General features: G+C 57.2%; 1 protein-coding gene across 3 annotated transcripts in view; it reads right to left on the bottom strand.

Annotated features, from left to right (window-relative positions):
• Nucleotides 1–13,910, bottom strand: part of LOC139273368 (zinc finger protein 229-like) — a 154,466-nt gene that overhangs the window by 107,772 nt on the left and 32,784 nt on the right. For 2 of the 3 annotated variants that reach the window (XM_070890192.1, XM_070890194.1), the window contains exon 4: nucleotides 7,645–7,813. The gene's annotated coding sequence lies outside the window, so the exon portion shown is untranslated. Of the gene's footprint in view, nucleotides 1–7,644; nucleotides 7,814–7,970; nucleotides 8,007–13,910 lie in introns of those variants that run through there. The other variant, XM_070890195.1, reaches the window with a different exon arrangement.

A 13,910-nucleotide genomic window follows, 5' to 3' on the forward strand; every position in this document is an offset into this window, starting at 1 on the left:
CTCACTGGACCCACCCCCGGGTTACACACTGTCTGATCTCACTGGGCCCACCCCCGGGTTACACACTGTCTGATCTAACTGGGCCCCCGGGTTACACACTGTCTGATCTACTGGACCCACCTCCGCGTTACACACTGTCTGATCTCACTACGCCCACCCCCGGGTTACACACTATCTGATCTCACTGAGCCCACCCTGGGTTTCACACTAACTGATCCCACTGGGCACACTCCCAGGTTACACACTATCTGATCGAACTGGGCCCCCGGGTTACTCACTGTCTGATCTCACTGGGCCCCCGGGTTGCACACTGTCTGATCTCACTGGGCCCCCGGGTTACACACTATCTGATCTCACTGGGCCCCCGGGTTACACAGTGTCTGGTCCCACTGGGCCCACCCCGGGTTACACACTGTCTGATCTCACTGGGTCCACCCCCGGGTTACACACTGTCTGATCTCACTGGGTCCACCCCCGGGTTACATACTGTCTGATCTCACTGGACCCCTGGGTTACACACTGTCTGATCTCACTGGGCCCACCCTGGGTTTCACACTAACTGATCCCACTGGGCACACTCCCAGGTTACACACTATCTGATCGAACTGGGCCCCCGGGTTACTCACTGTCTGATCTCACTGGGCCCCCGGGTTGCACACTGTCTGATCTCACTGGGCCCCCGGGTTACACACTATCTGATCTCACTGGGCCCCCGGGTTACACAGTGTCTGGTCCCACTGGGCCCACCCCGGGTTACACACTGTCTGATCTCACTGGGTCCACCCCCGGGTTACACACTGTCTGATCTCACTGGGTCCACCCCCGGGTTACATACTGTCTGATCTCACTGGACCCCTGGGTTACACACTGTCTGATCTCACTGGGCCCACCCTGGGTTACACACCGTCTGATCTCACTGGGCCCACCCCCGGGTTATACACTGTCTGATCTCACTGGGCCCCCGGGTTACACACTGTCTGATCTCACTGGGCCCCCGGGTTACACACTGTCTGATCTCACTGGGCCCAACCCCGGGTTACACACTGTCTGATCTCACTGGGCCCAACACCGGGTTACACACTGTCTGATCTCATTGGGCCCAACCCAGGGTTACACACTGTCTGATCTCACTGGGCCCACCCCCGAGTAACACACTGTCTGATCTTACTGGGCCCACCCCCGGGTTACACAGTGTCTGATCTCACTGGACCATCCCCGGGTTACACACTGTCTGATCTCACTGGGCCTCTGGATTGCACACTGTCTGATATCACTGGGTCCCCGGATACACACTGTCTGATCTCACTGGGCCCACCCCCGGGTTACACACTGTCTGATCTCACTGGGCCCACCCCCGGGTTACACACTGTCTGATCTCACTGGGCCTCTGGATTGCACACTGTCTGATCTCACTGGGCCCACCCCCGGGATACACACTGTCTGATCTCACTGGGCCCAACCCGGGTTACACACTGTCTGATCTCACTGGGCCCCTGGGTTACACACTGTCTGATCTCACTGGGCCCACACCCGGGTTACACACTGTCTGATCTCACTGGGCCCATCCCGGGTTACACACTGTCTGATCTCACTGGGCCCCTGGGTTACACACTGTCTGATCTCACTGGGCCCACCCCCGGGTTATACACTGTCTGATCTCACTGGGCCCCTGGGTTACACACTGTCTGATCTCACTGGGCCCACCCCCGGGTTACACACTGTCTGATCTCACTGGGCCCATCCCCGGGTTACACACTGTCTGATGTCACTGGGCCCCTGGGTTACACACTGTCTGATCTCACTGGGCCCATCCCCGGGTTACACACTGTCTGATCTCACTGGGCTCACCACCGGGTTACACACTGTCTGATCTCATTGGACCAACCCCCGGGTTACACACTGTCTGATCTCAATGGGCCCACCCCCCCAGGTTACACACTATCTGATCTCACTGGGCCCACCCCCTGGTTACGCACTGTCAGATCTCACTGGGCTCACCCCCGGATTACACACTGTCTGATCTCACTGGGCCCACCGCCGGGTTGCACACTGTCTGATCTCACAGGGCCCCCGGGTTACACACTGTCTGATCTCACTGGGCCCCCGGGTGACACACTGTCTGATCTCACTGGGCCCCTGGGTGACACACTGTCTGATCTCACTGGACCCACCCCCGGGCTACACACTGTCTGATGTCACTGGGCCCACCCCCGGTTTACACACTGTCTGATCTCAGTGGGTCCCGCAGTTACACACAGTCTGATCTCACTGGACCCCCGGGTTACACACTGTCTGATCTCACTGGGCCCACCCCCGGTTTATACACTGTCTGACTTCACTGGGCCCCCGGGTTACACACTGTCTGATCTCACTGGGCCCACCCCCGGGTTACACACTGTCTGATCTCACTGGGCCCAGCCCCGGGTTACACACTGTCTGATCTCACTTGGTCTGCCCCGGGATTGCACACTGACTGATCTCATTGGACCCCCGGGTTACACACTGTCTGATCTCACTGGGCCCACCCCCGGGTTACACACTGTCTGATCTCACTGGACCCACCCCCGGGTTACACACTGTCTGATCACACTGGACCCACCCCGGGTTACACACTGTCTGATCTCACTACGCCCACCCACGGGTTACACACTATCTGATCTCACTGAGCCCACCCTGGGTTTCACACTAACTAATCCCACTGGGCCCCCGGGTTGCACACTATCTGATCTCACTGGGCCCCCGGGTTACACAGTGTCTGGTCCCACTGGGCCCCCCCCCCGGGTTACACACTGTCTGATCTCACTGGGCCCCCGGGTGACACACTGTCTGATCTCACTGGTCCCAGCCCACGGGTTACACACTGTCTGATCTCACTGGGCCCACCCCCGGGTTACACACTGTCTGATCTCACTGGGTCCACCCCCGGGTTACACACTGTCTGATCTCACTGGGTCCACCCCCGGGTTACATACTGTCTGATCTCACTGGACCCCTGGGTTACACACTGTCTGATCTCACTGGGCCCACCCTGGGTTACACACTGTCTGATCTCACTGGGCACACCCCCGGGTTATACACTGTCTGATCTCACTGGGCCCCCGGGTTACACACTGTCTGATCTCACTGGGCCGACCCCCGGGTTACACACTGTCTGATCTCACTGGGCTCACCACCGGGTTACACACTGTCTGATCTCATTGGACCAACCCCCGGGTTACACACTGTCTGATCTCAATGGGCCCACCCCCCCAGGTTACACACTGTCTGATCTCACTGGGCCCACCGCCTGGTTACGCACTGTCAGATATCACTGGGCCCACCCCCGGATTACACACTGTCTGATCTCACTGGGCCCACCCCCGGGTTACACACTGTCTGATCTCACAGGGCCCCCGGGTTACACACTGTCTGATCTCACTGGGCCCACCCTGGGTTACACACTGTCTGATCTCACTGGGACCACCCCCGGGTTATACACAGTCTGATCTCACTGGCCCAACCCCGGGTTACACACTGTCTGATCTCACTGGGCCCCCGGGTTACACACTGTCTGATCTCACTGGGCCCAACCCCGGGTTACACACTGTCTGATCTCTCTGGGCCCAACCCCGGGTTACACACTGTCTGATCTCATTGGGCCCAACCCCGGGTTACACACTGTCTGATCTCACTGGACCATCCCCGGGTACACACTGTCTGATCTCACTGGGCCCACACCCGGGTTACACACTGTCTGATCTCACTGGGCCCCTGGGTTACACATTGTCTGATGTCACTGGGCCCCCGGATACACACTGTCTGATCTCACTGGGCCCATCCCTGGGTTACACACTGTCTGATCTCACTGGGCCCACCCCCGGGTTACACACTGTCTGATCTCACTGGACCCCTGGATTGCACACTGTCTGATCTCACTGGGCCCACCCCCGGGTTACACACTGTCTGATCTCACTGGACCCAACCCGGGTTACACACTGTCTGATCTCACTGGGCCCCTGGGTTACACATTGTCTGATCTCACTGGGCCCACACCCGGGTTACACAATGTCTCATCTCACTGGGCCCACCCCTCAGTTACACACTGTCTGATCTCACTGGGCCCACCCTGGGTTACACACTGTCTGATCTCACTGGGACCACCCCCGGGTTATACACAGTCTGATCTCACTGTGCCCCCGGGTTACACACTGTCTGATCTCACTGGGCCCCCGGGTTACACACTGTCTGATCTCACTGGGCCCAACCCCGGGTTACACACTGTCTGATCTCTCTGGGCCCAACCCCGGGTTACACACTGTCTGATCTCATTGGGCCCAACCCCGGGTTACACACTGTCTGATTTCACTGGACCATCCCCGGGTACACACTGTCTGATCTCATTGGGCCCAACCCCGGGTTACACACTGTCTGATCTCAATGGACCCCTGGATTGCACACTGTCTGATCTCACTGGGCCCACCCCCGGGTTACACACTGTCTGATCTCACTGGACCCAACCCGGGTTACACACTGTCTGATCTCACTGGGCCCCTGGGTTACACATTGTCTGATCTCACTGGGCCCACACCCGGGTTACACAATGTCTCATCTCACTGGGCCCACCCCTCAGTTACACACTGTCTGATCTCACTGGGCCCACCCTGGGTTACACACTGTCTGATCTCACTGGGACCACCCCCGGGTTATACACAGTCTGATCTCACTGTGCCCCCGGGTTACACACTGTCTGATCTCACTGGGCCCCCGGGTTACACACTGTCTGATCTCACTGGGCCCAACCCCGGGTTACACACTGTCTGATCTCTCTGGGCCCAACCCCGGGTTACACACTGTCTGATCTCATTGGGCCCAACCCCGGGTTACACACTGTCTGATTTCACTGGACCATCCCCGGGTACACACTGTCTGATCTCACTGGGCCCACCCCCGGGTTACACACTGTCTGATCTCACTGGACCCCTGGATTGCACACTGTCTGATCTCACTGGGCCCACCCCCGGGTTACACACTGTCTGATCTCACTGGACCCAACCCGGGTTACACACTGTCTGATCTCACTGGGCCCCTGGGTTACACATTGTCTGATCTCACTGGGCCCACACCCGGGTTACACAATGTCTCATCTCACTGGGCCCACCCCTCAGTTACACACTGTCTGATCTCACTGGGCCCACCCTGGGTTACACACTGTCTGATCTCACTGGGACCACCCCCGGGTTATACACAGTCTGATCTCACTGGACCCCCGGGATACACACTGTCTGATCTCACTGGACCCTCGGGTTACACACTGTCTGATCTCTCTGGGCCCAACCCCGGGTTACACACTGTCTGATCTCATTGGGCCCAACCCCGGGTTACACACTGTCTGATTTCACTGGACCATCCCCGGGTACACACTGTCTGATCTCATTGGGCCCAACCCCGGGTTACACACTGTCTGATCTCAATGGACCCCTGGATTGCACACTGTCTGATCTCACTGGGCCCACCCCCGGGTTACACACTGTCTGATCTCACTGGGCCCAACGCGGGTTACACACTGGCTGATCTCACTGGGCCCCTGGGTTACACATTGTCTGATCTCACTGGGCCCACACCCGGGTTACACAATGTCTGATCTCACTGGGCCCACCCCTGGGTTACACACTGTCTGATCTCACTGGGCCCCTGGGTTACACACTGTCTGATCTCACTGGGCCCACCCCTGGGTTACACACTGTCTGATCTCACTGGGCCCACCCCCGGGTTACACACTCTCTGAGCTCACTGGAATCCTGGGTTACACACTGTCTGATCTCACTGGGCATACCCCCGGGTTACACACTGTCTGATCTCACTGGGCTCACCACCGGGTTACACACTGTCTGATCTCATTGGACCAACCCCGGGGTGACACACTGTCTGATCTCAATGGGCCCACCCCCCCAGGTTACACACTGTCTGATCTCACTGGGCCCACCGCCTGGTTACGCACTGTCAGATCTCACTGGGCCCACCCCCGGATTACACACTGTCTGATCTCACTGGGCCCACCCCCGGGTTACACACTGTCTGATCTCACTGCGCCCCCGGGTGACACACTGTCTGATCTCACTGGACCCACCCCCGGGCTACACACTGTCTGATCTCATTGGGCCCACCCCCGGTTTACACACTGTCTGATCTCACTGGGCCCCGCAATTACACACAGTCTGATCTCACTGGACCCCCGGGTTACACACTGTCTGATCTCACTGGAACACCGGGATACACACTGTCTGATCTCACAGGACCCCCCGGTGACACACTGTCTTATCTCACTGGGCCCACCCCCGGGTTACACACTGTCTGATCTCACTGTGCCCACACCCGGGTTACACACTGTCTGATCTCACTGGGCCCACCCCCGGGTTACACACTGTCTGATCTCAATGGGCCCACCCCCGGGTTACACACTGTCTGATCTCACTGGGCCCCTGGGTTACACACTGTCTGATCTCACTGGGCCGACCCCCGGGTTACACACTGTCTGATCTCACTGGGCTCACCACCGGGTTACACACTGTCTGATCTCAATGGGCCCACCCCCCCAGGTTACACACTGTCTGATCTCACTGGGCCCACCGCCTGGTTACGCACTGTCAGATCTCACTGGGCCCACCCCCGGATTACACACTGTCTGATCTCACAGGGCTCACCACCGGGTTACACAAGTGATCTAGTCTAATCCCAATTACCAGCTCAAGGTCAATAACCCTGCACTTTAAGTGGTGAGGGTTTCTGTATCCACCACTCTTCCAGGCAGTGAGTTCTAGATCCCCACAACCCTCTGTGTAAAGAAGTCCCCCCCTCAAATCCCCTCTAAACCTTCCACCAACCACCTTAAAACTATGCCGCCTAAGTTTAAGCTTAAGTTTACGGAGAGTATGAGGTGTGAGGCCAATCAGAGGCGTGGATGAGGGTTTGAGTAGATGAGGTAGAGACCGGCGATATTATGGAGGGGGAAGTCAGCGTACTCGGTGATTGCGGGAATATAGGCTCGGAAGTTCATCTCGGAGTCAAGTACGACGCCAATCAATAAATTGCAACTCTCCATATCTGTGTTTCAGTATATTAGAATACTACATATCTCCAGTGATCAATGCTTCAATATTAGTAGTTATCAATATAAGTAGGTATCAATATATTTTCTTACAATTTTAAATGTTGATGAATGAATAATTGATTCTATGGGTGATAGCCATGCTGGTCTTTCAGATGGGTCTGTGCATCGTGATCAGTGAATTGTCTCTGTGCTTCCGCTTCAATCTTTCCATTGGCTTTCTCACCAGATGGGAAATATTTGAACATTGCGATCTGATGGTGTTGGTGTGTGTGCAGCCGCACCTAATGTACAGAGACCGGTCCATCTGCTGGGCTCTGCCTCAAACTGGAGTCACCTCTTAGATCAAAGCCCTTTACTCTAAAACACACACAAGATTCACTGTGACTGTGTTTAGAGACAGAAACTGATCTCACTTTACATCCCATTACATGGCCTCATGCTGGATAATTGTAATCGGTGGTCAGACTCTCCCAGTCTCATTTCCTGTATTACTCTGTAACCTGTGTGTACTGTCCACAGGACCGGTGTGTATCTGAGTAAATGGCACTTTCTCTTACCTTCCTCCCCAGTCGATCTATTGAAGCACTTTCAATCGGAAGGGGCTCACTGGTTGGTGCTCTCACAATCCTGCGCTGGTTCATGTGCTGTTGTTCCTCAGTCCACAATCCCTGTTTCCTTCCAGCTGTGGAACTTTCTCAATCACTCCGCCATTCACCAGGGGGAGAGCTAATTATGACAGGGCAGAAAATGAGAAGAATATTAATGTTGTGAAATGGAATGAAGTGTAAAGTGTTTTCCCAACATTTCAGCAAAGAACATGTCCAGTATTTCTGTTTGATTTTATCCTTTTCCTCAGATCTCTGTCCCGCATGTGTCGACTTACAGAAAATCATCGGAATTCTCCCCGGGTTACACACTGTCTGATCTCACTGTGCCCCCGGGTTACACTCTGTCTGATCTCACTGGGCCCACCCCCGGGTTACACACTGTCTGATCTCACTGGACCCACCCCCGGGTTACACACTGTCTGATCTCACTGGGCCCACCCCCGGGTAACACACTGTCTAATCTAACTGGGCCCCCGGGTTACACACTGTCTGATCTAACTGGGCCCACCCCCGGGTTACACACTGTCTGATCTCACTGGACCCACCCCCGGGTTACACATTGTCTGATCTCACTGGACCCACCCCCGGGTTACACACTGTCTGATCTCACTGGGCCCACCCCCGGGTTACACACTGTCTGATCTAACTGGGCCCCCGGGTTACACACTGTCTGATCTACTGGACCCACCTCCGCGTTACACACTGTCTGATCTCACTACGCCCACCCCCGGGTTACACACTATCTGATCTCACTGAGCCCACCCTGGGTTTCACACTAACTGATCCCACTGGGCACACTCCCAGGTTACACACTATCTGATCGAACTGGGCCCCCGGGTTACTCACTGTCTGATCTCACTGGGCCCCCGGGTTGCACACTGTCTGATCTCACTGGGCCCCCGGGTTACACACTATCTGATCTCACTGGGCCCCCGGGTTACACAGTGTCTGGTCCCACTGGGCCCACCCCGGGTTACACACTGTCTGATCTCACTGGGTCCACCCCCGGGTTACACACTGTCTGATCTCACTGGGTCCACCCCCGGGTTACATACTGTCTGATCTCACTGGACCCCTGGGTTACACACTGTCTGATCTCACTGGGCCCACCCTGGGTTTCACACTAACTGATCCCACTGGGCACACTCCCAGGTTACACACTATCTGATCGAACTGGGCCCCCGGGTTACTCACTGTCTGATCTCACTGGGCCCCCGGGTTGCACACTGTCTGATCTCACTGGGCCCCCGGGTTACACACTATCTGATCTCACTGGGCCCCCGGGTTACACAGTGTCTGGTCCCACTGGGCCCACCCCGGGTTACACACTGTCTGATCTCACTGGGTCCACCCCCGGGTTACACACTGTCTGATCTCACTGGGTCCACCCCCGGGTTACATACTGTCTGATCTCACTGGACCCCTGGGTTACACACTGTCTGATCTCACTGGGCCCACCCTGGGTTACACACCGTCTGATCTCACTGGGCCCACCCCCGGGTTATACACTGTCTGATCTCACTGGGCCCCCGGGTTACACACTGTCTGATCTCACTGGGCCCCCGGGTTACACACTGTCTGATCTCACTGGGCCCAACCCCGGGTTACACACTGTCTGATCTCACTGGGCCCAACACCGGGTTACACACTGTCTGATCTCATTGGGCCCAACCCAGGGTTACACACTGTCTGATCTCACTGGGCCCACCCCCGAGTAACACACTGTCTGATCTTACTGGGCCCACCCCCGGGTTACACAGTGTCTGATCTCACTGGACCATCCCCGGGTTACACACTGTCTGATCTCACTGGGCCTCTGGATTGCACACTGTCTGATGTCACTGGGTCCCCGGATACACACTATCTGATCTCACTGGGCCCACCCCCGGGTTACACACTGTCTGATCTCACTGGGCCCACCCCCGGGTTACACACTGTCTGATCTCACTGGGCCTCTGGATTGCACACTGTCTGATCTCACTGGGCCCACCCCCGGGATACACACTGTCTGATCTCACTGGGCCCAACCCGGGTTACACACTGTCTGATCTCACTGGGCCCACCCCCGGGTTACACACTGTCTGATCTCACTGGGCCCACCCCCGGGTTACACACTGTCTGATCTCACTGGACCCACCCCCGGGTTACACACTGTCTGATCTCACTGGGCCCACCCCCGGGTAACACACTGTCTAATCTAACTGGGCCCCCGGGTTACACACTGTCTGATCTAACTGGGCCCACCCCCGGGTTACACATTGTCTGATCTCACTGGACCCACCCCCGGGTTACACATTGTCTGATCTCACTGGACCCACCCCCGGGTTACACACTGTCTGATCTCACTGGGCCCACCCCCGGGTTACACACTGTCTGATCTAACTGGGCCCCCGGGTTACACACTGTCTGATCTACTGGACCCACCTCCGCGTTACACACTGTCTGATCTCACTACGCCCACCCCCGGGTTACACACTATCTGATCTCACTGAGCCCACCCTGGGTTTCACACTAACTGATCCCACTGGGCACACTCCCAGGTTACACACTATCTGATCGAACTGGGCCCCCGGGTTACTCACTGTCTGATCTCACTGGGCCCCCGGGTTACACACTATCTGATCTCACTGGGCCCCCGGGTTACACAGTGTCTGGTCCCACTGGGCCCACCCCGGGTTACACACTGTCTGATCTCACTGGGTCCACCCCCGGGTTACACACTGTCTGATCTCACTGGGTCCACCCCCGGGTTACATACTGTCTGATCTCACTGGACCCCTGGGTTACACACTGTCTGATCTCACTGGGCTCACCCTGGGTTTCACACTAACTGATCCCACTGGGCACACTCCCAGGTTACACACTATCTGATCGAACTGGGCCCCCGGGTTACTCACTGTCTGATCTCACTGGGCCCCCGGGTTGCACACTGTCTGATCTCACTGGGCCCCCGGGTTACACACTATCTGATCTCACTGGGCCCCCGGGTTACACAGTGTCTGGTCCCACTGGGCCCACCCCGGGTTACACACTGTCTGATCTCACTGGGTCCACCCCCGGGTTACACACTGTCTGATCTCACTGGGTCCACCCCCGGGTTACATACTGTCTGATCTCACTGGACCCCTGGGTTACACACTGTCTGATCTCACTGGGCCCACCCTGGGTTACACACCGTCTGATCTCACTGGGCCCACCCCCGGGTTATACACTGTCTGATCTCACTGGGCCCCCGGGTTACACACTGTCTGATCTCACTGGGCCCCCGGGTTACCCACTGTCTGATCTCACTGGGCCCAACCCCGGGTTACACACTGTCTGATCTCACTGGGCCCAACACCGGGTTACACACTGTCTGATCTCATTGGGCCCAACCCAGGGTTACACACTGTCTGATCTCACTGGGCCCACCCCCGAGTAACACACTGTCTGATCTTACTGGGCCCACCCCCGGGTTACACAGTGTCTGATCTCACTGGACCATCCCCGGGTTACACACTGTCTGATCTCACTGGGCCTCTGGATTGCACACTGTCTGATGTCACTGGGTCCCCGGATACACACTATCTGATCTCACTGGGCCCACCCCCGGGTTACACACTGTCTGATCTCACTGGGCCCACCCCCGGGTTACACACTGTCTGATCTCACTGGGCCTCTGGATTGCACACTGTCTGATCTCACTGGGCCCACCCCCGGGATACACACTGTCTGATCTCACTGGGCCCAACCCGGGTTACACACTGTCTGATCTCACTGGGCCCCTGGGTTACACACTGTCTGATCTCACTGGGCCCACACCCGGGTTACACACTGTCTGATCTCACTGGGCCCACCCCCGGGTTATACACTGTCTGATCTCACTGGGCCCCTGGGTTACACACTGTCTGATCTCACTGGGCCCACCCCCGGGTTACACACTGTCTGATCTCACTGGGCCCATCCCGGGTTACACACTGTCTGATCTCACTGGGCCCCTGGGTTACACACTGTCTGATCTCACTGGGCCCACCCCCGGGTTATACACTGTCTGATCTCACTGGGCCCCTGGGTTACACACTGTCTGATCTCACTGGGCCCACCCCCGGGTTACACACTGTCTGATCTCACTGGGCCCATCCCCGGGTTACACACTGTCTGATGTCACTGGGCCCCTGGGTTACACACTGTCTGATCTCACTGGGCCCACCCCCGGGTTACACACTGTCTGATCTCACTGGGCTCACCACCGGGTTACACACTGTCTGATCTCATTGGACCAACCCCCGGGTTACACACTGTCTGATCTCAATGGGCCCACCCCCCCAGGTTACACACTATCTGATCTCACTGGGCCCACCCCCTGGTTACGCACTGTCAGATCTCACTGGGCTCACCCCCGGATTACACACTGTCTGATCTCACTGGGCCCACCGCCGGGTTGCACACTGTCTGATCTCACAGGGCCCCCGGGTTACACACTGTTTGATCTCACTGGGCCCCCGGGTGACACACTGTCTGATCTCACTGGGCCCCTGGGTGACACACTGTCTGATCTCACTGGACCCACCCCCGGGCTACACACTGTCTGATGTCACTGGGCCCACCCCCGGTTTACACACTGTCTGATCTCAGTGGGTCCCGCAGTTACACACAGTCTGATCTCACTGGACCCCCGGGTTACACACTGTCTGATCTCACTGGGCCCACCCCCGGTTTATACACTGTCTGACTTCACTGGGCCCCCGGGTTACACACTGTCTGATCTCACTGGGCCCACCCCCGGGTTACACACTGTCTGATCTCACTGGGCCCAGCCCCGGGTTACACACTGTCTGATCTCACTTGGTCTGCCCCGGGATTGCACACTGACTGATCTCATTGGACCCCCGGGTTACACACTGTCTGATCTCACTGGGCCCACCCCCGGGTTACACACTGTCTGATCTCACTGGACCCACCCCCGGGTTACACACTGTCTGATCTCACTGGACCCACCCCCGGGTTACACACTGTCTGATCTCACTGGGCCCACCCCCGGGTAACACACTGTCTGATCTAACTGGGCCCCCGGGTTACACACTGTCTGATCTCACTGGACCCACCCCGGGTTACACACTGTCTGATCTCACTACGCCCACCCACGGGTTACACACTATCTGATCTCACTGAGCCCACCCTGGGTTTCACACTAACTAATCCCACTGGGCCCCCGGGTTGCACACTATCTGATCTCACTGGGCCCCCGGGTTACACAGTGTCTGATCTCACTGGGCCCACCCTGGGTTACACACTGTCTGATCTCACTGGGCCCACCCCCGGGTTACACACTGCTTGATCTCACTGGTCTCACCCCCGGGTTACACACTGTCTGATCTCACTGGGCCCCCGGGTGACACACTGTCTGATCTCACTGGTCCCAGCCCACGGGTTACACACTGTCTGATCTCACTGGGCCCACCCCCGGGTTACACACTGTCTGATCTCACTGGGTCCACCCCCGGGTTACACACTGTCTGATCTCACTGGGTCCACCCCCGGGTTACATACTGTCTGATCTCACTGGACCCCTGGGTTACACACTGTCTGATCTCACTGGGCCCACCCTGGGTTACACACTGTCTGATCTCACTGGGCCCACCCCCGGGTTATACACTGTCTGATCTCACTGGGCCCCCGGGTTACACACTGTCTGATCTCACTGGGCCCCCGGGTTACACACTGTCTGATCTCACTGGGCCCAACCCCGGGTTACACACTGTCTGATCTCACTGGGCCCAACACCGGGTTACACACTGTCTGATCTCATTGGGCCCAACCCAGGGTTACACACTGTCTGATCTCACTGGGCCCACCCCCGGGTAACACACTGTCTGATCTTACTGGGCCCACCCCCGGGTTACACACTGTCTGATCTCACTGGGCCCAACCCGGGTTACACACTGTCTGATCTCACTGGGCCCCTGGGTTACACATTGTCTGATCTCACTGGGCCCACACCCGGGTTACACAATGTCTGATCTCACTGGGCCCACCCCTGGGTTACACACTGTCTGATCTCACTGGGCCCCTGGGTTACACACTGTCTGATCTCACTGGGCCCACCCCCGGGTTACACACTGTCTGATCTCACTGGGCCCACCCCCGGGTTACACACTGTCTGATCTCACTGGGCCCACCCCCGGGTTACACACTGTCTGATCTCACTGGGCCTCTGGATTGCACACTGTCTGATC

Source organism: Pristiophorus japonicus, chromosome 9 (assembly GCF_044704955.1).
Source record: "Pristiophorus japonicus isolate sPriJap1 chromosome 9, sPriJap1.hap1, whole genome shotgun sequence".
NCBI lineage: Eukaryota > Metazoa > Chordata > Chondrichthyes > Pristiophoridae > Pristiophorus > Pristiophorus japonicus.